This window comes from Dendropsophus ebraccatus, chromosome 4 (genome assembly GCF_027789765.1).
Source record: "Dendropsophus ebraccatus isolate aDenEbr1 chromosome 4, aDenEbr1.pat, whole genome shotgun sequence".
NCBI classification, from domain to species: domain Eukaryota; kingdom Metazoa; phylum Chordata; class Amphibia; order Anura; family Hylidae; genus Dendropsophus; species Dendropsophus ebraccatus.
In genome coordinates, this window is record NC_091457.1 from 105,939,549 (window position 1) to 105,967,060 (window position 27,512).

At 43.9% G+C, this 27,512-nt stretch overlaps 1 long non-coding RNA gene across 1 annotated transcript; it reads left to right on the plus strand.

The window, feature by feature from the left end:
• Positions 1-13,821: 13,821 nt before the first annotated feature.
• Positions 13,822-26,664, plus strand: LOC138789856 (uncharacterized). The gene is made up of 4 exons (XR_011362800.1): positions 13,822-13,986; positions 19,151-19,273; positions 25,307-25,477; positions 26,590-26,664. It is a non-coding gene; the product is annotated as an uncharacterized lncRNA (long non-coding RNA).
• Positions 26,665-27,512: the final 848 nt, after the last annotated feature.

Sequence of the window (27,512 nt, forward strand, 5' to 3'; positions counted from 1 at the left end):
TACAGTGAGGATTTGGACCATTTACTGACGTTAGGATTTGCATACATTCATCCCTCATAGTTAATCGTTTCCTGTGTCACTGTTTTCATTGTGTTATAAGACGGGTGAATTTTAAGGAAGCTTTGCCTTAATCCCTTGGGGCCTGATTGAGACTCACAAGCTGGGCTGATCGGCTGGAGGCTGACACTTAGCTAAAGACACCTAAAGCGTAATCTCTGCTCAGCTAATTGCGGTCTGAGAATGTGGCCCTGGTGCCCCAGCAGATGGCAGCTTTATCCCTCAGACGGTGCGAGGAGACAGTTCAGTGTCTTGTGCTCTGTCATCCTCTGTTGTTACAGCGTACCTTCCCTCATTCATATGTATCCAATAAACAGCATATTCTTCAGGGTGTCATTTTTACGTATGTTTTTATATGGCAAACATGAATCTTTGTGTATGAATTATCTGCCAATAATTGACGACAATGATTGGAAATGAGAACTTCTACTTGTTAGAGAGGTATTCCCATCTGACAAATGTATTGCCTATGCAGAGTATAGGGGATAAGTGGCTGGTTGCATAGGGTCTGACTGCTGACGCTGCATCCTCTACTTACCACATTTCTCTCCCCTCCGTTTCCTATTCACAGTCCCAGGACAGGGTTGTCTCCCTGGTAACACATTACCATGAAAGAGGGAGTCTCTTGTTTTGTGCAGCTCCCCTGCACTCCACATTCCCCATCATCAGTTACTGTATACTGCCCTATAGGTAAAGGACCTCGGAGAGCATGGTCATGTGACCTAGATCATCACAGGTTCTTTAGACTCTATGGGGGAGATTTATCAATTGTGGTGTAAAGTAGAACTGGCTCAGTTGCACCTAGCAACCAATCAGATTCCACTTCTTTTTCCTAACACATTCTTTGGAAAATGAAAGGTGGAATTGGTTGGTTGCCAGGGGCAACTGAGCCAGTTCTACTTTACACCAGTTTAATAAATCTCCCTCGATGAGTATATAGCCTACACTGATAATACAGGGCTGCCAATATCCTTGTAGTCTGTGTCAGGAGCCCCTGCTGTGTGCTGATGTCAGCACAGGCAGGGAACCCCACTCCTCACAGTTTGAGAAGCGCTGTCCTATTTAACTATAAGCATGGCATTAGACATCTCATTAAACAAGCTTGTAGTTAAAGAGGTCAGTGCTGGCGCCCCTTTTGCTTGATGGGCTAATGCATCCTATGCATTTGTGCAGGTCGCACACCCCTAAGGCCCTGATCTCTAGAATGCTGTTTCCGCAGCTCCCATAGAGAACAAATAAATTCCAATGAGTCCGGAAAGGGCATGGCTTGGTGTGAAATGATGGCAACTTATGTGTGGTGGGTTGTGTTATCTATTGTAAGTGATGTGACTTGAGTAAGGCTCTGGTCATATTTAGTTTCCATTTGTCATGGAAACTAAGATTCAGTCCAGGATTTGCCACACTATAGACACAATGGTGTCCAACAGATTCGATTAATTTTAATTGACAATTGATCATTGATAATGGGGTCTTTTGGAGTTCCATCATATTGACAGGAAACAGCATTTTCCGAGGCTTTGCAGGTGATTGTGAGTATCCTCAGTATGAGAATTGCTGTAACTGTTAAATCCCAATTAATCTAAGGGTAATATTGAGCCAAAAGTATATCCCTTAATGTTTTTCTAACATTGTTTCCATCCATTGCTAGACCTCTGCCATCGTTCCATCCTTGCTATCCCAAATGCTAACTTGGAGAGAAAACCATTTCTTATGCAGGCTGCTTAACATTGAAGAAGGTGCCATTGCAGTGTCCCGATACCTGTATTTCAGCATAAAATGGTTGTGTGGCCGAGGAATACCTGATTTAGCACCTTAAACTGTTTGGGTATTGTGTGTTTGCTGTATGTACTGCTACTTTATTTGTCACACAGCATACACTGAGGAATTCAAAAACTATTATGAAAACTGAAACACTGGCATATCTGTAGATCAGATGACATGTGGGGTTGTAGCTTCATATTAAAATTGTATTGATTTACTACATATGGGTAAAGGTGGCAAGTGCCATAAGGCACCCAAACAGAAAGTTAGGTAGCCTGTAAAGGAGAGTTATAGCGTCAGGCATATGTGAGCTGCAGAATCCATTCTTTCATTACAAGAATCTATCATGTCATTTGCCTTATTAACACAAGTGAGTAATGGTTTTATCCTCTGCCCTGCAGAGAGGCCGGTTTATCTAATGTGAGCCCAGCTGGCACCTCTCTGCAAGAATTCACAGATGGCTGGGCACAGAGTAGTCCTAGATGCCCCTTCCCCGGGCTTTGCCATAGGGGGAAAATATGGCTGTGGCGTAATTCTATCAGGTAAGTCATTATATCTCTTTGAAGTCCATTTCTACGTTAATAGAATGTATCAGAATGAAGACAGAGCGATGTAACCTCGGAGAGCGCGTGGCCACGCAGCAGGACTTATCAGGCCCTGGCATATTTGTACAGAGTGACAGAGGATGTAGCAGGGCAACTCAGGCTGGAGCAGGGAGTCGTGCAGCAGAGCTGAGTGACATATGCTATCTCAGGGCAGCAGTCTGGTGTAGGGTACACATGTCTCAGCTGAAGAATCAGTAATCACAAGACAGAAACAAGGAAGGAGCTTGTTCGCTGCCTTTATGTTACATTTATCAGAAGCCGTAGTCTATAGACAGATGAGTATTACAGCAACTTACAATATGATGAATCAAGTCTTTTTCTCTGTTCGCAGGGTGCTGTACAGTAGGGTACTGGGATTTTTTTTTGTCACCATTATCAGGATGTCTTCTTGCTGTCAGTGAATTTAACAGGAATCAGTCAAGTCCCGTATGGTATCTAAGCCCTCCCCAGTACCTTATTGCATTCGAATGGCATAGAGAGGGCATGTAGTCACGCGGTCTTCACCCTCCTACCAGCCACTCACACTTAATTGGTGCTGCGAATGTAGTTTCCCGGTACGGATGGTCCACTAAGTTTTGTGTCACCTAGGTAAAAAGCACAAGCTTAAGTATCTTACTGATCACACACAGCTATCTTGGGAGGTCTCAAAGAGTCTGCTATGCCCAGTTGCTTAGGCCTGGGGCTCGTACTACCCAACCTGGCAGTCTCTGAACATGTTGGGCAGAAGGCGATCTGCTATATACGTGAGTACGAGTATTCGTCTTCACACTAAGTACTACTTTCTCTACACTAATCGCGGCAACGTATACTACTACCCTTGACAAGGCCCCCAAGACTGCCCCTGTACCTTCTCTAAGTAGGGCTTTACTTCTACTTCTAGTCACTACCTCACATACGTTCTTATGTAAAAGTCACCTTTTGGTAAGTGCTGGACTCTGCTATTTTTGTTGTTGCACCTGTACCCTCACACCCTTTTAAGTGCCAATGGCCGTGTGTCCAGGGGTGGGTATCACCACTCCTGACCACCGTGACAAGTGTTCCAGCACCTGGCCCACCTGCTGCATAACACCCTCAGCACCCCAGGCCACACAAGCTTAATGCAAAGCCCAGCATTCAGAGGATTTTTGGGACAATAAGTGGGCCTTTGATTCCCTATTTCAGGGCTTAGGGTGATAGTAGTCATTGCATGGAAGTCACGTAGCATTCACTGCAGCCCAGTAGGAGTCCAGTAGATGCAGGATGGCAACTGATCCTTTCTCTTTCTCCTCTCTCAGAACTGAAATATGGATTTTCAGTAAATAACCATCAGCATGGACTGGATGGAACTGAAACTAAATTCTCAGGCAATGAACCCTGCTCAGGTTAAAGAGATATTCTCAGCTGCCAAACATACCCCTCCTCATGCTCCCGACCTGCTTTCATTTCCTGCTTGGAATGGAGGGCGGGCACCTCCACAGTGATTGGCTGTTCTGGCCAGAAGTGCTGTGCTTCTCTGCTGTGCTGTGTTAGGCTCTGCTATGCCAGGTCCCTAAGAACTGACAGCTGTCGGTGTGAGGATGGATTACTGCAGATAAGGTGGCCATGCATGGGAGCCATGCTCCAAGATCCAAGATATGTCACCAGACTAGCCATCTCTCCTAATACAGAGAGAACATAGACAATAAGCTGGAAACATGACACATCAGAGGGCCTAGCAAGGAGACAAAGTTAAACAGAACAAATTGCAAAGTTTCTTAATTTTTATTGACCTTCTGTTTTAGATATAGTTATTTAGATGAGAATGCCCCTTCAACTAGCTTTTTGCACAGCAGGCTTGATGACAGGATAAAGCTCACAGGAACTCCTTTTTGGTAAAGGACAGGACAGAACAGGCTATGCTTAGCAGGAAAGCTAGTTTGATCCAGCCCTCTGGGGAGAGAGAGTTGGACTTGGGGACTCCCTCCACAGAATCCACTGTATTCTTGTAGCAGAAGCCTATGTGGGAAGGTCATGCTACCTGATTCTCATACAGAGTATTACACCATACAGAGTATTACACCCTAGGTGGCAACACCGAGAATATTATCTTTTGCATAGTCATATACCTCGGTGTATACACATGTTAAGCAGTGTAGAGATGTGTTTAAAAACAAGAACTCACAGTACCCAGACAGGATTATAGTAAAAAAAAAAAATCTATTTCTACAGTGCAACCTGTATTCTTTAGAATGAAGAAGACCAGGTACCAGGAGACTGAAAATGCAGGTAAAATGCAATAGTCTAAAATTTAGGCTTTTTATATATCAGCGAATTGTCTAGACTAGAGATACAAGTCTGTTAAGCAATGTTCATCCTGAGCCTCCTGGTCCATGAATACTATGTCAGGTCATTTATGCTTGGGTAAGATGTGATGTTAGAGATATTTACTTTCTTCTTTTTCTTAGATGTTGAGACATCTCCTTGTTTTCTGGTTACACAACATGGGTCCCAAGGATATTGTTCAGCTTTTGGAGGACACACATTTCCCTTTGTTTCTATAGGTTTTATTCACTGCTCCCTTCTATGCGTTGTTTGCAGCACGGATCTGGCTGTCAGAGCTCTAATCTTCCGCACAAATCTCCTGTGATTTTACGCTCTATAAGAATCCAGCAGACAGATGGCTGTTATAGACTTTACCTGCGCTGCTTCTACTGCAGGTGAACTCCGAAGTCAGCCAAAGCATGCAGAAGACAGACGGATGATTAATAATTGTAACCATACCCATCACAAAGATGATCACTCGAGATTAGCCACAGTCCATACATCTCATAAACAATAAGTATGGATAGTGGCTGCAGTGTGAGAACAGGGACTATGCTATGTGACAGTAACTACAGTTATGTCATACGATGACAGCTTGAGGGTAAGAGGAGTGTTAGAAGGGCCGATGCTGCCATGATAACAAAGGCCAATGGTGATTTTCTGAGCTCTCAGAAGGCTGGATCAATCGTGTGGTCAGGCCACATGAACAAACACTGTATTGTCTGTACAGACTTTTAAATTCATTATTGTTGGCCTCACATCAGCTGTTTACACAGGGTGCTGTATGGCCACTAATGTGAAATAATGGCTACACAATTGAACATTTGCTCATTCATCAGCTGATTGCTGGCCCTTTTGCAGTGTCTGCAGTGCCACAGCTAGGTTACTATTTTTTTCAGTCGGCACTGAAGTATAGGTCTTTTCTGGGTTCCTCTATGTTATGCTATGTATGATGTAGTACTACTATGTGACCACAAGATGTCACCAGCTATTCTCTTCCTATACTAGCTAGCACATTGAAGGTACCAGGGGTTAATTTGTTCTTTGTATGTTGTTAGGCTGTGTGTGCAAGAGAATGATTGCCAGCAATCTCCCACTCCCTCAGCCTACCAAATTACTTCAGGCTGATCTTCACCTATAGGGAACTAGCCCAGCCTTAGCCTATAAGTAGGTGGTGAAGTCAGTCATGAGGGAGTCCTTGTCTAATCCAGTCTTTTACCTGAGCAGACCCTGACAAAAAAGAGAGATTGAGTTCCTTCCCAGGGCCTGGTCCTTGTGGCCAGGTGCCCATGTGGCTAACAAGCTGCTTCTACCTGCTCCACCTGTCTACGTCAAGGGAGACTTTTTTGTTCTGCTTTCTTCAAAGAGTCCTTTCTGCTGACTAAGGACAGTGGTTGGAGTGTCCCGCTGACCACTGCTCGATCTCTATGGGACGACTTGAGCGATTAGCTCCACCCAGATGTATATTCCCCGGGCCCGTACGCCTGTAGAGGCGCACGTCTCTTAGTGAAGCTGGCCAGCCCTGCCCTTGGCACAGATATTGGGCAAAAAATCTACACCTGCTTCTGAGTTATGCCTGCGAGCTGGTGTAAATCAAGATAAATCAGATGCCACACCTCCTCCCCACCTTGCTGTGCCTTCACCTTCGTCCATTAGGTGAGCCAGGGATACAGGTGGTGTCAGCCATGGAAAAGAGGCAAATCTGCCCCTTTTCTGTGGTGTATGCCAGGGGCAAACTGTTAAGAAGCACAGTCTAAAAGGGAACCGCTGTCACTCATATCTCAAGTGCAAAACGCACTGAAATTGTCTGAAGCACTGTACTGTCCCTTTAAGAAACCTGCCAGTAAACTTGTTAACCTTTTTAAATGGAAACTATTAGCAGGTTAGACAAATCTAACCTGCTGATAGCCACCTATAATGTCTGGAACGCTAAGGAGGAAGGTATGTCTCTTACCTTCCTCCGCGGCACTGGTCCCACACTGTTAGTAAGCGTAGTTTTTGACAAGGAGCACTGCTCTGCTCCCACAGCATCATCCATCCTGCATGCTCTATTGATTATCAATATAGGGGGCTATCAGCTGGTTAGATGAATCTAACCTGCGGATAGTTCCCATTTAAGGGTATGTACACACTATGAAACCTGGACGGATCACCTGCCTGAGCACATGTGCCATAGTCCACCCAAAGAATAAACGCCTTCATTCTTCGGGCAGACGGCGTAATCTGCTTATGCATAGAATGTAAGCAATGGAGCGGAGGCACAGTCCTAGCGTAGTGCGGCTTGACTCAGTTGAATCAGACTGTACTAGGCTGGTTGGTCATAAGGAGAAAGAGTTAACTGGTCAGGGCGGAGGAAAGAGAGTCACATGGGTGGAGGGGTTAAGTGGGGTATAAAGGCTGAGGCGGGCGGAAATACGTCATTGCCCGCCTAGTAAGGAAAGTGAAAATACCACCACCCTCTCTTATTTGGTATAGGTTGTTTATGGTGGTAGAAGGGGGCCCCTTGGAGGCAAATTGTAGGTAAATGAGTGGGAGACATGCATCCAACTGGATTTATGGTGGGTCCTGTCGGGCAATAAGCCCACAGGGGAATTGGTGCCTTTGGGTCGGTGAGTGCGGCTGAGGGCAAAGGAGTTGAAAAGAAGTAAATTGGGGTCCCCAAGAGGACCCTCTACTTCAGGTCAAACTCAGGTCCTTACACTGTGTGCTGTTATGCAGATTTTATATCTTTTATGCACAATTTTCTGGGTATTTTATTCATGATATGTTTTATTGGAAATATTGTTTGAATGTTGGTATTAATAAATATGGCTGACATGTCCTTCTTTCCAATATGCTGGTTGTGTCTTTACTGGGTACAGGGGGTAGTGTTGGGAATTTGTGATGAGCCCCGGGTGGGGGTTCAGTTATTGGTAAGTTATGGTGGAACTTAGGGAAGCCAAGTATATCATACTGCAGTCATGGAGACTGTGGCACAGGTGGAGATGCGTGCGGCCGGGGGCTACGTTCACACTACGTAAGTTTCCGGCCGTAGCGCGTTCCGTGAATAAGCGGCCGGAAACTTATGTAGTTTGCGTACAATGGAAAGTATACGATCTACGGGCGCACAGTTCGCACTACGTACGAACTTACGCCCGGATCGTATGCGGCGCCGTAAAAAATGAACCAGACCATTGTTTCCGGACGGAAATGCCGTAACTTACGCCCGTAGCGTAACATGCGGTCCCGTACGTAGTGGTGATTTCTTCATTTTGCCAGCTTTTTGTTCCGATCCAAAAGGTTCTGTGGGGTGTCCGGGGCTAGGCGAAGATTTCCAAGTAAAAGACCGCTGTTAGATCGCTACGAAGAGCACTCGGGAAGCGTAAGTACGCTAGGGGCGTAAGTTCGCGGTCCGTACGTATCTGGCCGCAACTTGCGTAAAGTCCCGGCCGGGGTTTCATACGTATATGTCCGGCCGCGAGAAATATGCGGCCGGACATATACGTAGTGTGAACCTAGCCTAAGCCTGCACAATTATACAATATGGGGGACATTTATTAAGACCTGCATACCTGTTTGCCAGTATTAAATAAAGCCCCGCCTTTGTAGCTTTCCATAGGACCTCAGAAAGTTCAATGACAGGTTGAGATCAGCTAAGTCTGCGGCACACATGAGAACATATGTCTCTATAGGTATGTAATGATTAATTGAAATGAAACCTGCAGGACCAGCTCAGTGCTAAACAAACATAAGCTCAGCCCGCAGCACCAGCCAGACATAGATTACTTAAGGAGGGCAGACTATAATGAGGGTGAAGATTTCCTAATTGTGGCTAATGTTTCCGTAAATTATCCCAATAAATAAAGTAAAATGCACTTTGTTTCTTGAGAGAAGTCTCAATGTTAAATGTTTCCTAAGGGCTACGTTCACACACAGTAAAATAAAAGCAAAAGTCGGCCATAAAATAAGTCTGAAAAATGGCTGTTTTTGTGCAACAATAAAATCTATGCAAAATGTCCATCTGCGCACCTATTGTAAAACATACAAAACATTTTTTTTTATCCATGTGTGTAAAGATGGCTGTTTCTATATAGACTTTAGGCTATGTTCATGCTTAGTATTTCCATCAGTCTTTTGGTTAGTTTTTTTTTTAACCAAAACCAGGAGTGGGTTAAAAAAAAAGAAGCTGTGCAAATCTTTCCATTATAATTTTCCCCTGTCAGTTCCACTCCTGGTTTTGGTTGAAAAAAGACTGACCAAAAGACTGACAGAAATACAAAGTGTGAACATAGCCTTAATGTAGCACATTTTTAGATAAGAAAGGCGTCCGTCATTTCACGGTTTGGCCGTCCGTCATTGCAATGATGGCTGTTGGTACATAATTTTAGTTCAGGTGGACTGATTGGCTTTTGGGCGTGTCTTTATCAATTTTTTTTTTTTAAAGGGCCAGTAACACTATGGCTTCTAATAGTACAGCTATGTTATAGGAGAAGCTGCTTGCTGATATCAGTCTCATATTGGTGTAAATCAGTCAGCTCTGGACATATATAATATAAGGTAGTGATCGTAGGGGTGAGCAAATTTTGAAGAACACTATAGTAAGCCCTAACCCTAACCTGAAATGGCTGATAACAGGAAACAATATATTGCATTAACCTGTCTTATAATCTCTCAGCCTGAAATATATAATAAGAGGGAAAGATATATTGTATTCATCCATCCTGTCCTGAACTAGTAGATAACAGAGAACATTGGATCACATTCACGTGTCCTATTCTCAGCCTCTCTGCAGCCCGAAGTGGCTGATAAGAGGGAACAATACATCACATTCACTTGCTCTATAGTCAGCTTTTCTTGGCTGATAACAATTAAGCAACACCTTGTATTCACATGTCCTATAACCCCACTAACCTAAAGCATCTGATAGTAGGGACCTTCTAAACATCACTCTATTAGTGGTCACACTTTGCATTTTTTAGAGTAATTTGAGTTTTTTGCAGCAGTTTTTGAGATCAGAGCAAATCATTGTAGTTTTAGCTCAATTCAGAAAAAAATCTCCGCAAAAAATGTGCGAAATGATGACACGGCCTTAGAGTTTATGAAGTTAATAAAGGGGTGAGAGGTCCTGATAACAGTGGAGAGCATCTGCAAAAGGTTCGAAGCCAAACGTGTAGTAGAAATAATAGGTCATCAGGGGCTATCCTAGCAGTGAGACCCCTATGATTAGCACAACCCCTCTTTATATGTGTCACTTAAAGGGGTAACCCTCCTCACCATGACAACCTCCAGCAATGAGCTTAGGACTAGAAAGATGATCATATTGGCCTCCATTTTGTCTTTTGTCTTCTGGATTGGCTAGTAATCGGGATTCAGGGCTCTACTATACCTCCTATAATGACCATCTGCACCCCTAGCTGCTGGGCTCCAAGGCAGCTGCCATGATATGACTTTGAAAATACCGACACTGGTTTTCAGGACCATGGACAGTGGACTGATTAAAGGGGTTATCCAGCACTACAAAAACATGGCCACTTTTCCTCCTCTCTTGTCTCCAGTTCAGGTGTGGTTTGCAATTAAGCTCCATTTACTTCAATGGAACTGAGTTCCAAACCCCACCCAATCTGGAGAGAGGAGGAAAAGTGGCCATGTTTTCGTAGCACTGGATAACCCCTTTAATCCTCATTGTAAATTATTGCACTGGATACAGGAAGAGCTGTCGCAGCACTTCTTGTTAGATTTGATTGCGGACCCCGTACAGAAGGCGTTCTGGAGCTTGCATGTATAAAAAGTACAAAATTATAGTTACCTAGTTACCATATACAAAGGAGCACAGCTGCCGAGCAAGACACAAATCTTACAGGGAAGGTTGGTTTTAAGAGCTGAGTGTAGAGCCGGGTTTGACATTTGCAGCTACAATTTGCATTTGTCTTAGATTCCCAGTGCACTAAATGAATAGGGACACATGTGGCAAACCTTATTACATTGCATAATGTATAATCTGCAGTTATTATGTAGCCCCCTCATACATTACCGCCTGGGCGTGACTGCAGCCTCTACATCTATAGTAGGGGTGCTACTACACCCACTGGGCATGCTGGGAGTTGTCACTGGTTGAAGCTCCACTGGTTCAAAGCCACTGTCATCTTGATATATCACTACAGAGATACAACTAGTGTTTTTACTATTTAGGATTCCAAGAACATTCACTCTAACCTGTAACTAGGGATATATCACTGCCTAATATAATTGACTTACCATTCAGGGCTATTCAGTCCGATAAAGCTGGGTAAAATAGCTGCTAAAAGGCAGCCATATTGGTTGTCAGCAAGTTTAACAGAATAAAGAAAAAAGTTGAATAGAAATTTCAAGTTGACTCAAGGACTTATATTTCCTGAGTCTTAAAAAGAACAAGATAATCCCTGCCCCCCTCTTCCTTATAATAGTCGGCTGCATGCTAAGGACAAAACCAACCCATAGAGAGATTAACACATGCTGATGTCCCAACTGGCCGTTTCTGGAGCGTAAGACGGTGTTACATTCCATATTATCTCCTGGGAGGATGGGGTCACGCAATCGCCCCCTCCCTTCCCCCTATAACACATGTACAAGATACAATGTAATCATCAGATAAAAACCTAATACATAGCAGATTCCCTCTGAGACTAATACAGAAGCCTGAGCAGAAGAATGAGGAGTCCTGCTGGGATGATACAATGTATGCCTATGCCCCAGGTTCTGCGAGCAGACATGATTGGGTTAACTAAACCTCCTAAACAATCCTGGTGTAAATGAATAGTATTGTCAGGGTATTATTCCTGCGCTATTAGCCTACATAATATGATCAGAGTGCACGCTCCTGGGCAATTGTTTACAATGAGTGTATTGAAATGACTGTGTTATTTTATTAGCTAGCACCGCCATCTCTAATGACGGTAATATGGGATTAGGGCCTGCAATTTATAAACTGTTACATATAATATAACAAGAAGTTTCTCATGTAAATCGACAGATAGGAAATAATCTGCCAACAACAGCAGCGCAACCAATCTAATAAGCGGTGAAGAATCGAGGGAATAATGTTTAGTGTTACAAATGCAATAACGTATTAGGAATCCGATGTGTGGGGCTGGGGGATTCCTGTCATACCAGATTTATGCATATCACTTTAAAATGACCATATGCCACTTTTAATTTTTCATATGGGACATTTGAAAAAATATTTTACTTTTTTTTTAACTTGATTTTTACAGTATGTTTAACTACTATTGCAATGTACTGTCATAGTGTCCTGTAACAGAGTAGAACCATAGTTGCCATGTGGGCCTTCAGAAAGCCCCTGCAGGCTGCCATGACATCCAGTCAGCACCATGCATTTGTTGAAGAGTAAAAGACATCAGCATGCAATTTCTAACCATACAGATGCTGCAGTCACTATTGACCTTGGCATCTAGGGGTTAAAATAGCTGGGATCAGAGATATATCTAATCCCAGTAACTGGCAGTAAGTGTCAGGCCTTATGCACACGTTCAGTCTATAGATTCCTCCCGCTATCCACCCATCCAATCCACTGAAGATTACAGAATTGGCATATGTAGTGCATATGTGTTTCTGTTAATTCTTTTATTTTTAAAGAAATATAGATGCCAAACAGGTTACAATCCATAAAAAATAGCAGATCCCATTGATTTCTATGAGAGAATCTGTTAAAACAAAATCTAGGTTTTCAGTAGTACATGTGCTTTTTTTTCAGCATTGGTTTGCATCCTTATAATCTACTGGTCATGCGAATAGCCCAATAGTAATCAATGTGCACTAACTCGAATATGGAAATACGGATCCTTAGATTACGTGACGTGTGAATAAGGCCTCAGTTGTTGGTAACAGCAGGCACCTGCTGTGCATGGAGGCAGCTCAGCTCCCAAGCCCACTGCAAACTTTCCCAGTACACATCCACCATACAAGTGCAATAGATGTTGCTGGGGGTTTAAGTAATTGGGGCAGATTTATCAACAGTGTCTATTCCCAACACATCTGTAATTTTACAATAGTGGTTATTCATTAAGATACAGAGCTGAGCTGTGATTGGTTGCTATAGGCAACAGACAGTTTATCTATTAGATCCGTTTGATAAGTTCCTTCTGCCATCTGTGGACTATTACATAAGAGACAGCCCCTTCACTCTTTTCACCTCCCAGCACAACACATAAGTTGTGGCCATCCTGTGGTTCCTGTATTATAATTCATAATCCCCCCGCCTACCACTGATCTCGATAATAGAGGATAATTGTTCCCCAAATAAATGAAACAGCCGCACTGCATTCATTTTTTATGGGGCTTCTGAATGTTGCTGAGCTCAGCACTCGGCAATGTTCGGAAACCCCATATAGAGTGAATGGAACATTAGCTGTGGATGCACACTGCCGCTCCATTCATTCAGGAGACAATTTTTACTGTTCTAATGATCAGTGGTGATCCCAGCAGTCAGACCCCCACTGATCATCCTGTGGATAAGGATTACCTTTGCATCTTCGGAGAACCCCTTTAAAGGGAGCCTGTCAGGTTTGTTATGTTGCCCTCATTGAGAGCAGTATACCATAGTGACAGACACACTTTCAGTAGTCTGTTGCTTCTGCTGAAGTATAGAGTAGTTTAGGAAAACATACATTTACAAATACACAGCATGTGTCTGGCGCTATGGGAGAGATGTCACCGACATTTATTAGGGGCTGCTGGCCCCTCCGGACCATCCACTGATGATTAGAAGTTTTATCCCTAATACTGTTGGAGTGGTGGGACCAGCCGCCCTAAAGGATATTGATGATTCCAGTCTCGCATCACCATGGCCCATTCCTAATACTTCTAACTATTGTGAGCGCTTTCTCAACTGCTTTATACTTTATACTAACTTTATACAGACAGACTTTATACAGCCCCCCCAGGCATATATATATATATATATATATATATATATATATATATATATATATATTAATATGTTTATAGTTAGCTATGGTTACTTTTCATCATCCTATATATCATCTCAAAGTCACCACCATGGAGTAGCAGAGGGCAGCCAGCGCAACTGACCGCACATCTTAATCACTGTAACATGTTTATGGTAATGTCTTCTGTAAACAGGAAAAAAGAATTGACGTTACCATTTATCAGTGAGAAACATCTGAAATAATCCTGCGGATGGACAAACTATACATGATCTACCAACAAAGCTTCACCACGCACTAAGAGCACCTTAAAATGTCATATTATAGTGGTTATAGTCTTGTTCCGAGAACTATTTTATAGGGTCAGTATTATAGTATTTACTTATACATATATTTGGCATTATAGTGGAATAATTTCCCAAAAAATTCTTACGGCCATATCCTTGTACATAGAAAGCAGTATTAATCTGAAATGACAGCCGCAAATAATGATCTTTACTTGTGGCTGTCATTATCAATACACTGCTGCCTTTTGCCTTTAAATGACAGCCCATGCCCATAGTGGGAATATAGCCTTATAGTAGTATTGTTCATATACATAAAGGGCAGTATTCTAGCAGTTATGTTCTTGTACATAGGAGGGAGTATTATAGTAGTTATATTCTTGTACATAGGGGGCAGTTTTATAGTAGTTATAATCTTGTACATAGGAGGGAGTATTATAGCAGTTATATTCTTATATATAGGGAGCAGTATTATAGTAGTTATATTCTTGTACATAGGAAGCAGTGTTATAGCAGTTATATTCTTGTACATAGGAGCAGTATTATAGTACTTATTTTCTTGTACATAGAGGCAGTATTCTAGCTGTTATATACTTGTACATAGGGAGCAGTATCATAGTAGTTATATTCTTGTACATACGAAGCAGTATTATAGTAGTTATATACTACAGACAAGAAGAGAAAATAGCGCTGCACCTCACACCTATGGCTGACACTAATGCTTCTCAGCTGCATTTAAAAAAACCAACTCCAGGATGTTGGTATATAATTTGATCAAACCATATTGCCCCATGTACCAGCGTGCCGGTCTCCTAGCTCACATGGGTCCCTACACTAACTCACCACCGTGTCAGTCAGCAACCGTAATCCTCGCAAGGCATGCACAACCAGGGAAGGGAGGCCATAGAACGGCCCTGCAACCCCACTGTCACAGGACCAGTACCCAGAGGCCCCCGTAAATCCCAGCAGGAACTGCCGGTGGAGAAAGCTGTCACCAAACAACACAAGTGTGAACAAGGTCTAAAACACTCACCACACTCCAGCAGGTAGAATGGGAAGGATAGGAGGTACAAGTCATGTGTGCACAGGTGTCTCCTGCTAATTGCGGTCATGTGGGTCTTACCAGTAGGAGTGCAAACACTGAGAAAAGGGAGAAATGTAAAATACGGACAAGAAGATAAAATAGCGCTGCACCTCACACCTATGGCTGATACTAATGCTTCTCAGCTGCATTTAAAAACCAACTCCAGGGTGTTGGTATATAATTTGATCAAACCATATTGCCCCATGTACCAGCGTGCAGGTCTCCTGGCTCACATGGGTCCCTACACTAACTCACCACTGTGTCAGTCAGCGACCGCCATTCCCGCAGGGCGTGCACAACCAGGGAAGGGAGGCCATAGAACGGCCCTACAACCCCACTGTCACAGGACCAGTACCCAGAGGCCCCCGTAAATCCCAACAGGCATCGCCGGTGGAGAAAGCTGTCACCAAACAACACAAGTGTGAACAAGGTCTAAAACACTCACCACACTCCAGCAGGTAGAGTGGGAAGGATAGGAGGTACAAGTCATGTGTGCACAGGTGTCTCCTGCTAATTGCGGTCATGTGGGTCTTACCAGAAGGAGTGCAAACACTGAGAAAAGGCAGAAATGTAGTTGGGGCATTTTTGGTCCTGTGACATTTGGGTTGCAGGGCCATTCCACGGCCTCCCTTCCCTGTTTGTGCACGCTTTGCGGGGTTGGCAGTCACTGACCGACACAGTGTGGAGTTAGCGTAGGGACCCATGTGAACCAGGAAACCTGCACGTGGTACACAGGGCGGTATGGTTTGATCAAATTATATGCCAACATCCTGATGTTGGTTTTTAAAGTAAGCTTAGCAGCATTAGTATCAGCCATAGGTGTGATGTGCAGCCGCTCCTTTCTCTCCATGTCGTGTTTTACAGTTCTCCCTTTTCTGAGCAGCAGGCACTCCCCATTATAAGGCCCACGTGACCCAAATCAGCAGAATATACCTGTGCTCACATGTCAGTACCTCCATGTTTTTCCCATTCTGTTTGCAGCAGTGGTGGAGAGTGCAATAACGTATTTATACTTGTGTTGTTTGGGGGCAGCCTTCTCCGCCGGTGGTGCTGGCTGGGTATAGGTGGGGCATTTTGGGTTTGGTCCTGTGACATTGGGGTTGCAGGGCCATTATACGGCCTTCCTTTCCTGTTTGTGCACGCTTTGCAGGGTTGGCAGTCACTGACCAACATGGTGTGGAGTTAGCCTTGGGACACGTGTGAACCAGGAGACCTGCACATGGTACACGGGGCGGTATGGTTTGATCAAATTATATGCCAACATCCTGACGTTGGTTTTTAAAATAAGCTTTGCAGCATTAGTATCAGCTATAGGTGTGACGTGCAGCCGCTCTTCTCTCTCCATGTTGTGTATTATAGTAGTTATATTCTTGTACATAGGCAAAACATACGTTGCATTAGAATAAATGGAATCCCGGCCGGAGCGTATACACAAAATATACGCTCTGGCCGGGATTCCATCCAGCCGCACGAAAAACTGACATGTCAGTTTTCTGCGGCCTCTATTCATTAAATAGTGGCTGCAGAGAACCTGTCAGTTTACACAATGGTGCCGCTGTGAATTGGGATGCAGGCGCACACGGGTGCACCCACATCCGATTTCACCACAAGTGAAGATAATCCAGGCGGTACTGCAGTACTGGCCAGGATCATCGTCAGTAACACCGGCCTTTCTGTCACAGAACGGCCTGCGTTATACATAGTGTGAACCCGGCCTAATAGTAGTTATATTCTTGTACATAGGAGGCAGTATTATAAAAGGTATATTCTTTTACATAGGAGGCAGAATTATAGTAGTTATATTCTTGTACATAGGAGGCAGTATTATAATAGGTATATTCTTTTACATAGGGGGCTGTATTATAGTAGTTATATTCTTGTACATAGGGAGCAGTGTTATAGTTATACTCTTTTACGTAGGGGGAAGAATTATAGTAATTATATTCTTCTACATAGAGGGTAGTAGGGCAGTATTATAGTAGTTATATTCTTGTACATAGGAAGCAGAATTATAGTAGTTATATTACAATTATTTTCATATAAATTTTCATGTTGTCACAGACTTCACTCCCTACTATCATTCCCCAATCCCGTCTTCTCTGCGGTGCCATCAGGTGCATTGTTGTTTTATCCTGGTGACCAGCCTTGGCTACATTAGATTAAAGGGCACAGTAGATTGCCCAATCAGGGAGCTGGGCTGATTAAGCTCACCACTGATGTCCAATGCTTATTCTGACGCTCTATTTAAACAGGCGTCTATTTTTTCTATAGACCCACTAGTGTTAGTAAGTACTCATTTTTTTCTTAGATCCTGACCATCTGTCTCGTTTCCTGACTCCGCTGTTTGGACTTGTCGTGACTCTCCTCATTCGACTTCTGCTTGTTGTGTGTAGTTTCTGATTTCGGGGCCATGCTTGTAATCCAAATCCACTCTTAAACCAAAGCAAATTTTCCCATAAGAAATCATAGAAATGCAGACAATTGGTTCCCCACCCCAAAAATAATTATTTATTATTCTGAATAACATGTAGAACAAATGAAACAAACATTCAGAAACAGCAGAATATGTGATAATATAAGTTACTGTACAGTAATGGAAAGGATAGGAAACACAAGGGTGGACAGAGACTGCAGGGAGCATGAAGGAATGCGCAGGGCAAATGTGCGCACATACATGCAGCGCTCTCGGTCCGGGGAGAGAGGGGTTAAAGCAATGGAGAGATTACCTCCACAGTCCTGTCTCCTGATGCAAGCCCCAGCCTGAAGTGGATCTGCCATGATTTGGAAGGTGAGGGAGACTTCCATGGTCGGAGTACAGTGCTGTAGACCCCGCTATGTAGACCATGCCCCTCCTCCACTCGCACTCCCACCCAGGGAGCTCTTAAATGAAAGCAATGGTCTTGAAAAACTGATTTTGAAAAACTGTGAGCTCTTAAACCAAAACGCTCCTAAACCAAGTTACTTTTAAATAGAGATGAGCGAACCTGGAGCATGCTCGAGTTGATCCGAACCCGAACTATTGGCATTTGATTAGCGGTGGCTGCTGAACTTGGATAAAGCCCTAAGGCTATGTGGAAATCATGGATATAGTCATTGGCTGTATCCATGTTTTCCAGACAACCTTAGAGCTTTATCCAAGTTCAGCAGCCCCCGCTAATCAATTACCAAACGTTCGGGTTCGGATCGACTCGAACCCAAACCCGGTTCGCTCATCTCTACTCTTAAACCAAGGTACCACTGTACTTGTACTGTGGTAGTATTATAGTAGTCATTTTGCACATGAGGGCAGTATGATAGTAGGATAGTCCTGTACCTGTTCTATTTTTGTACATAGGGGGCAGTATTATAGTAGTTATATTCTTGTACATACAGTGCAATATTATAGGAAGTTATAGATTTTTGCTTATTAGGCAGTATTATAGTAGTTGTTCTACACAGGGTGCAATATTACTATGAAACATACTGTAGTAATAACTCTTGTATTAGTGATGACAATATCAGTCACGACTGGATTTGCTCTAAGCATAGTCCTGCACATGTTTTTAGTATGTGATATTTTCTTCAGCACTCTGGATTCTGCATAGACTTTCATCTTCTTGGACTTTTTTGAAATCTAAACTAACCAAACTGCTGCAGACAAGAAATATTTGTGGGAAAGTAGAAATAAATGATGTGACGCAGGGAGCAGCGAGGAGACAGCAGATCATTATCAGATACACAAGATACATTATCATCTCCAGGATACAGCAGGTCATTAATAAAATATGACAGGTCATTCCAGTAGGACCATTATGGCTGCCATCACCTATAGATGACAGGTCATTGTCACAGAGATATAGTCCGTTGTGCTCCTATACAGGTGACAGCTGCTTTATTGTCACACGGAAGACGATACCAATTACATTCAGTCACCCCTGACAGGTCATTGTCAGAGGAAGGGCGACCATCATTAATAAAACATACCAGGTCAGTGTCAGAAAATGGTGGATTCAGGGAAAGGGTATTGACGTGAAATGATGGAGGGTCAGCAAGCAGAGGTCAGATGATGGAGGCCATTGAGGTCAGAGATGTAACATATAACTACTGGGCCCCAATGCAAAATCTGTAACAGGATCCCCCCACACAATGTACCATTTTAAGAATCTTTTTTCCTTACAGGATGGAAAGGCCTTGGGGCGTACTCATCAGGGTCCTGGTGCAGCTGTGCCCACTACACCCCCTCTATCTACAGTCCTGGTCAAGAAAGTCCTGATCCAAAAAGGGGTTATGCTCATAGTGATAGTAAGGAATACACTTACAACTTAAAGAAAATATTTAAAAAAATTGTCCCATTACAACCAATGTAAGAAAAAAACACTATGGGGGAAATTTATCAAGGGCTATGGGGGAGATTTATCAATCATGGTGTAAAGTGAAACCGGCTCAGTTGCCCCTAGCAACCAATCAGATTCCATTTTTCATTCCTCACAGACTCTGATTGGAATCTAATTGGTTGCTAGGGGCAACTGAGCCAGTTTCACTTTACACCATGTTTGATAAATCTCCCCCCTATGTGCCTATTTTTAGGTGAATAATTGGATTTTTCACCCATTTTTGGTCTAAGTTCTATTTATGAAGTAGTATTTGATGGGTGAATATTTTTTAGATGTGACTTTTTTTAATCTGCCTGTTCTAAGTATTCACTCAGAGTTTTGCATAATCCAGGATTACCGCCTATTTTATCATTTGCGACTTTTTAAAAAAGTTGCACAAACATACATCTGGTCAGTACCAAGTAAATATGCTTACGCAATTTTTGCATTTTTGCAACTCTTTCTGTGACTTTTTACTTAGATACATTCACTGTGGCAGTGCTGCATTTTAACCCCTTACCGTCAGCAATCTGTATATGTACGTTCCTACTGAACATACCCCGTGCAGTGGGAATTTATGTATACAGGGGTGTAGCTAATGTCTCCTGGGCCCTGGTGCAAGAGGTCAACTTGCCCCCCCACCCCTCCCTTGACCAAGCCATGCTATCTGTATATATATATATAAATATAAATATATATATATATATATATATATATATATATATATATATAATCAAGACTGATATTACCAATAATACCAGTATATAGGAAATATTGTCACCATACATATTACCGCCATACTGTCACTAACCAAACCCTGAATACTGAGACCAATATTGCCAATAATACCAGAACACAAGGGGGAAATATAACCATCACACCACAACCACTACTATCATCACCATATTGTTACTGACCAAATCCAGTATACTAAATCGAATAAAACACAGTACCAGATTACAAGTAACAAATAACACCACCACATACTGGCTAACATCACCACTGCTACTAAATAATCCACTGTACACAGATCACTATCACCTCATCCAGTCATATAGAGATGGACACAGCTACACACAGGTTCTCTACTCCATATACATCACAGTGCAGATATATTTAGTGACTCACAGGGGACATCTTCTCTGATCGGAGTTCTTCCCTTATCTTCTCCATCTGTCCTGGACCTTCATGAAAACTTCTTCAAGCCAAGAATCCACAGAATCTGCCAGACAGACATATTAGACTCCTCACTCCGGCATCATCCTCATCTCTATACACACTGCACATCTGTATTGGCCCCTTTACACCTCATTTAGTGGGAAGGCTGACTCTATGTGCCCCCCTAGTATATGCCCCCTCTGTGTGGTCCACTATAGTACATGCCCTATTGCATACACCCCCGTGTAGTCCCCCTTATAGATGCCCCCCTGTGTTGTCACCCAGATAGATGGCCCACCATGTTATCCCCCTTATAGATGGTCCCCCATGTATCCCCCTTATAGATGGCCCCCCATGTATCCCCTTTATAGATGGGTCCCCATGTATTCCCCTTATAGATGGTCCCCCATGTATCCCCCTTATAGATGGTCCCCCATGTATCCCCCTTATAGATGGGTCCCCCCCTGTATTCCCCTTATAGATGGTCCCCCATGTATCCCCCTTGTAGATGGTCCCCCATGTATCCCCCTTATAGATGGTCCCCCCCTGTATCCCCCTTATAGATGGTCCCCCCCTGTATCCCCCTTATAGATGGTCCCCCCCTGTATCCCCCTTATAGATGGTCCCCCCCTGTATCCCCCTTATAGATGGTCCCCCATGTATCCCATTTATAGATGCCCCCCCTGTATCCCCCTTATAGATGGGTCCCCCCTGTATCCCCTTATAGATGGTCCCCCCATGTATCCCCCTTACAGATGGGGCCCCCCTGTATCCCCGTTATAGATGGCCCCCCTGTATCCCCCTTATAGATGCCCCCCTCCTGTATCCCCCTTATAGATGTTCCCCCCTGTATCCCCCTTATAGATGGTCCCCCATGTATCCCCCTTATAGATGGTCCCCCATGTATCCCCCTTATAGATGGGTCCCCCCCTGTATTCCCCTTATAGATGGTCCCCCATGTATCCCCCTTGTAGATGGTCCCCCATGTATCCCCCTTATAGATGGGTCCCCCCTGTATCCCCCTTATAGATGGTCCCCCCTGTATCCCCCTTATAGATGGTCCCCCCTGTATCCCCCTTATAGATGGTCCCCCATGTATCCCCCTTATAGATGGTCCCCCATGTATCCCCCTTATAGATGGTCCCCCATGTATCCCCCTTATAGATGGTCCCCCATGTATCCCCCTTATAGATGGGTCCCCCCCTGTATTCCCCTTAAAGATGGTCCCCCATGTATCCCCCTTGTAGATGGTCCCCCATGTATCCCCCTTATAAATGGGTCCCCCCTGTATCCCCCTTATAGATGGGTCCCCCCTGTATCCCCTTATAGATGGTCCCCCCATGTATCCCCCTTACAGATGGGGCCCCCCCTGTATCCCCTTTATAGATGGTCCCCCCTGTATCCCCCTTATAGATGCTCCCCCCCTGTATCCCCCTTATAGATGGTCCCCCATGTATCCCCCTTATAGATGGTCCCCATGTATCCCCCTTATAGATGGCCCCCCATGTATCCCCCTTATAGATGTCTCCCCCATGTATCCCTCTTATAGATGGTCCCCCATGTATCCCCCTTATAGATGGTCCCCCATGTATCCGCCTTATAGATGGGTCCCCCCCTGTATCTCTCCTTATAGATGGTCCCCCATGTATCCCCCTTATAGATGGGTCCCCCCTGTATCTCCCTTATAGATGGTCCCCCCCTGTATCCCCCTTATAGATGGTCCCCCCCTGTATCCCCCTTATAGATGGTCCCCCCCTGTATCCCCCTTATAGATGGTCCCCCATGTATCCCCCTTATAGATGGTCCCCCATGTATCCCCCTTATAGATGGTCCCCCATGTATCCCCCTTATAGATGGTCCCCCATGTATCCCCCTTATAGATGGTCCCTTATGTATCCCTCTTATAGATGGTCCCCCATGTATCCCCCTTATAGATGGTCCCCTATGTATGCTCCTTATAGATGGTCCCCCCTGCGGGCCCACCCTTGGTAGCGGCCTGGTCGCGGCAGCGACCACTGCGACCGCGGTCGCTACGCCACTGTACATATACGTTCCTGTAACTGCCGGGCTTCCTGAGCGCTGCAGTTAGATCGATCCCGCTCACATCAGTGTCCGGGGATGGAGGTGATGAAAGTCAGCTGCGATCCCTCAGCTGACTCTCATTAACCCCTTAAACGCTGTAATTTACAGCGATCATGGCGTTTTAGGTGCTCAGTGAAAGATCAAGCATCTGTCACTGAATTATTGGGACCCCAGCCGCCATGCCGATCGCATGTGCTGACAGGCTGGGGTAAGCTCCTTACCTCTGTCCTGTCGGATCGGCGATCTATGTGTAGAGCCTGCTCTCAGGCAGGCTCTATACATAGATGGCCGATAAAGCTGATCTATGCTATAGCATAGCATAGCATAGATCAGTACATGCAATCTAATGATTGTATATTTTACAGTAAAAGTAAGTGTAAAAAAAGTGTAATAAAAAACGTTTTTAAAAGTATTAAAAAAAACCCCTTATAACCCCCCCCCCCTAAGGCTGCGTTCACACTACGTATATTTTAGTCAGTGGCTATGTTCACACTACGTAAATCTACGGCCGTAGTTCTCGCCGCAGAACTACAGCCGTAGATTTGCGGGGTGGAACATAACATTGTTTGCTATGGGATCCCGGCCGGAGCGTACACACATCGTATACGCTCCGGCCGGTTCCCATGCGGCGCCGCAAACAACTGGCAGGTCCATTATTTGCGGACGGAATTCAATGAATTCCGTCCGCAGAAGGACCTGGCAGTTCACACAGTGAAGCGAGCGGCTCCGGCCGCTTGCTTCACTGTGGGCTATGGGAAGCTCTGATGCGGGCGCGTGCTGATGCGCCCGCATCAGAGCTCCACGGAGGAAAGATCATCCGGCCGGTACTTAAGTACCGCCGTGATGATTCAGGCTAAGACCGGCCGTTGCGTGACCTGGCCGGGGTCACTAAACGGGCCGATGTTCATGTAGTGTGAACATAGCTAGTATATGTATATTTCAGTCAGTATATTTCAGTCAGTATTGTGGTCCTCATATTGCAACCAAAACCAGGAGTGGATTAAAAACACAGAAAGGCTCTGTTCACACAATGTTGAAATTGAGTGGATGGCCGTCATTTAATGGCAAATATTTGCTGTTATTTTAGAACAACGGCTGTTGTATTGAAATAATGGCAGTTATTTACTGTTATATGGCAGCCATCCACTCAACATTGTGTGAACAGATCCTTTCTGTGTTTTTAATCCACTCCTGGTTTTGGTTGCAATACGGACTGAATCATACGTAGTGTGAACGCAGCCTGAAAGTTTAAAAGACCCACTTGCCCATTATAAAAATAAATATATATAAAATTAAATAAATAAATAAACATATTACATATTGTAGCGTGCAGAATTGTCTGATCTATTGTTCCCGCACAGTGAATGGCGTAAACAAGGAAAAAAAACGCACCAGGATTGCTGATTTTATTAAACTATATATCCCCCCAAATTTTTTTAAAAAGCAATCAAAATTTTTCTGCTACACCAATATGATATTAATAAAAACTAGAGATCATGGCGCAAAAAATGAGACCCCCAACCAGCCCTGTAGGTGAAAAAATAAAAGCGCTATGGCTCATAGAAGGCGCGGAGGAACCTTGCATTAATCTGACCCGGACTTTTGTGCATCAAAGGGCTCTGTCTTGAAGGGATTAATAAACAAAATATACACCAATCCTCATTAGAAGAGTCACACACATTAGACTCCATAGTAAATGTTCCCCCTTCGTTCCATTCTCACATATTAAATTTTTCATATTGTAGAATTTTATTTCATTTTGGTGAATTAGAGATTCGGATTTTCTATATGGAAAATGTGATCTTATTAACATTTCCTTTTTTTTTTTTTTTACCTTTTTTGTTAAATTAATAATGTTAGTAATGAGTAATATCGCTAGCTTGTAACATTAGTAGATGAATGTTTCCGATGAAATCTGGGTAGCATTTGTCTCCACTTCCATTATTGTTGGAGAAGTGGAGCTGATGAGGAGAGGGGGCTGTGTAGTGCCCCCTGTTATGAGGCACAGGAGAGAAGTTGCATGTTGCACAGCAGGAAGTTGTATGTCAATAACCCTGGTTCCGTCTTGTGCCTCATTATTGCTGCTCTTCCCTGGGATCCGTGAGTCAGACAGGCTGGGGCTGGACTCTATAGGGCTACAGGGATGTCAGACTTCAAAAATTTCTGCAGAAAATCCCCTGAGTAGAAAATGAGGCGCGGAGTTTGTGCTGGACCCGCCGTGTTACCATGGAAACCGCAGCATCCGCACAACTATTAGGATGGAATTCCCTGGACCGCTCTAGGGACACAGAGAAATAAGGATGCTGAGAAAATGGACAATAAAATAGAGAGCTGCACATGATGGAACAACCTGCTATTATATGTTCTTATGAATTATTGAACAGTTTTAAGAGCTCGATCTAAAGGGCAGAAGGATAAACGGTCAGATAACAATATCACACTTAGTGCAGAAAATCACCTGACAGTGTGGCCAAGGGCTCAGGACTATAGAGCAAGGGAGGGCCGGGGAGCAGGAACATGGCTGTTATCATGTTTTATTGTGGCTGCTTTATGCAACATTTAGCTACTTTTAGTGCATCCTCATTTTAGTGATTACATCATATTATCGTCCCTGTCATATTCTCTCCTAAAATGCTCTGTGCTGCTTTGTTCCTTCCACTATCACTATGTAACTTTCAATCTGACACCTTGCATTTGTATCTGTTTTTCGCATCAAATGAAGATCCTTCCTCTATCAGATGCATCTCCGTCCTCACAAAAACAAGTGGACAGGTCACTGCCCTAAGAGTTGAGAAGCTGATGACGCACTGGGGGGGGGGCCGGAGCGGTCCGGCTGGCCTCCTGAAGATGACGTGTTCGACCCAAGATGGCGGCCGGGGTCGACAGTGATTGTGTAAGTATAATGCACCACACTTCTGGGGGTGGGGGGAACACGGGGAAGGGGGCCATTCTCTTAAATAACACAGTACAAAGTTGTTTAACTTTGCAATGTGTGTTATTTAGTGAAATAACATGTAGCACCGCACGACCCCTTTAAGTCAGGGCCGTATCTTCACTAGCTTTGTGTGCATGAGCATTGCCCTGATGAAGCTTCATCTGCACACTGTACATACACCTGGAGCTGGTGGAGTTAGTACTCAAGTAAAGTAAATGTTAAAAAAACAAATGATTGTGGGAACAGATGGAATTAATAGAGGCAGTTTAAGATGCTAAATGCCAGCTGCATAAACACCTGCTGGTAGTTGAGTGTCCCAAATCGTAGGGATAGGTCCCCAGTAAATATTCTGTGCTGCTTGGGACCCTTCACCTTCAGGCTCACAATCTGCAAGCTATTAGTCTCAATGGCCCACATTTACTAAAACTGTCTAAGTGTCCATTGGTGTAAAATAGACCACATCCCATTTTTGCATAAATCCCACCCCTTTTTCGTACTAGGCAGAAAGATGTCTGAAAGTGGTGGAAAGGTGTCTAAAGTGCATAATAAGTGTGGAGAAAAGTCCTGTGCGCCACTTTTTCTGCCAAAATTCTGGCAGCGACATGTTAGTGAATCTGAGCCAGTGTACTACCAGTGTTCTGGCTGATGGTGCTTCTTAGGACTTTTTTTTTTTAACACAAAAAAAACCTTCCACTTAGGACTGGGTTTTCCACTAAAGACAAGTTGGCTCAGGTGAAACTCTTAGGGGGGCATTTATGAAGGCTGCGTCAGGGGCTCATGCCAGGGAGAAGTACAGATTCACCCCTTCTCCCTGGCATACGCCTGCTGTATCCCTGCCTCGCTTAATGAACGGGCGGGGGGGGGGGGCATGGCCTCATCCTCCCGCCATATTTATCATGATACAATTCTACAGTTTTATTGTGCAGAGCCTGTTTCGGGCGCAGGGCCAGCCGGGTTTAAATCCGCCCATGAAAAAGGGGTCAGCGCTTTATTTAGGGCTTAGGGTCAGGGGTTAGTGTGTTCTCAGGCTGCAACCCAGGGGTAATTATAATTAGTTTGTCCCACCGTAGGTGAATACGCAGAGCCTGCTGTAAAAGACAGCTATTCCCATGTACAAATAAAGAGAGAAGATGCTGGAAGGTTGGAAGATGTTAGCTTTGAAGCCAACAGAATAGTAAGTGCAGTCCTGGAGTCCTGATCAATACAATATACTGTAAGTAGTATAATGTATGTACACAGTAACTCCTCCAGTAATGTCAAGAACATTAAGGAAGCTGTACATTCTCCCTTGTAGAAACTATGGGCAGAATGTATGGAGGCTGACATTTCATATGCTTGTCACACTGGAGCAAGATGCATCTCAATGGCACATTTTTAATACATTTTAAAATCTACAGGCTGGAAAAGCTTTCCATTATAAATGACACCAGTTTCTGGCATAAATTATGGTAAAGGCCTTATTACATGGGAAGATTACCTGTTAAATCACTCAGAAATTATCCTGTGTAATAGAACCAGTGATCCACTCTCCCGTCAGCTCATCATTCAATTCTAATCTGTCAAAATATAATCTACTCTAAAAATATATCTCCCTGTGTAATAGAGGATGTGTGGCCTAAGGCAGAATAAAACAAGGGGCCACACAAACAATCTAGTAATTGTCCATGTAGCCCTGGCTGCAAGATCACTGAGTCCTGTATAGGCTCTGTAATCGAGCAGTAATGTAGAAGATTGGCACTTGTGTACAGTGTGGCTGGGGGTATTTAATACTGCATTAAATCTATCAACTGCAGATATAAGAGCAAGGAGACAGCATAGAGTCATTGTAAGACGCTGTATATGCTTAGTGTCCACACTGATCAGTTTGAACAGGTGCTCAGATACAAGTAAGAACTCCAAATAGTCACCAGCACTCATGGTCCTGGGGACTTTTCTTTAGTTTATTATTTAGGACATCAAATGTAGGGAAGGGAGGACAGGTGAAGTGTGGGCA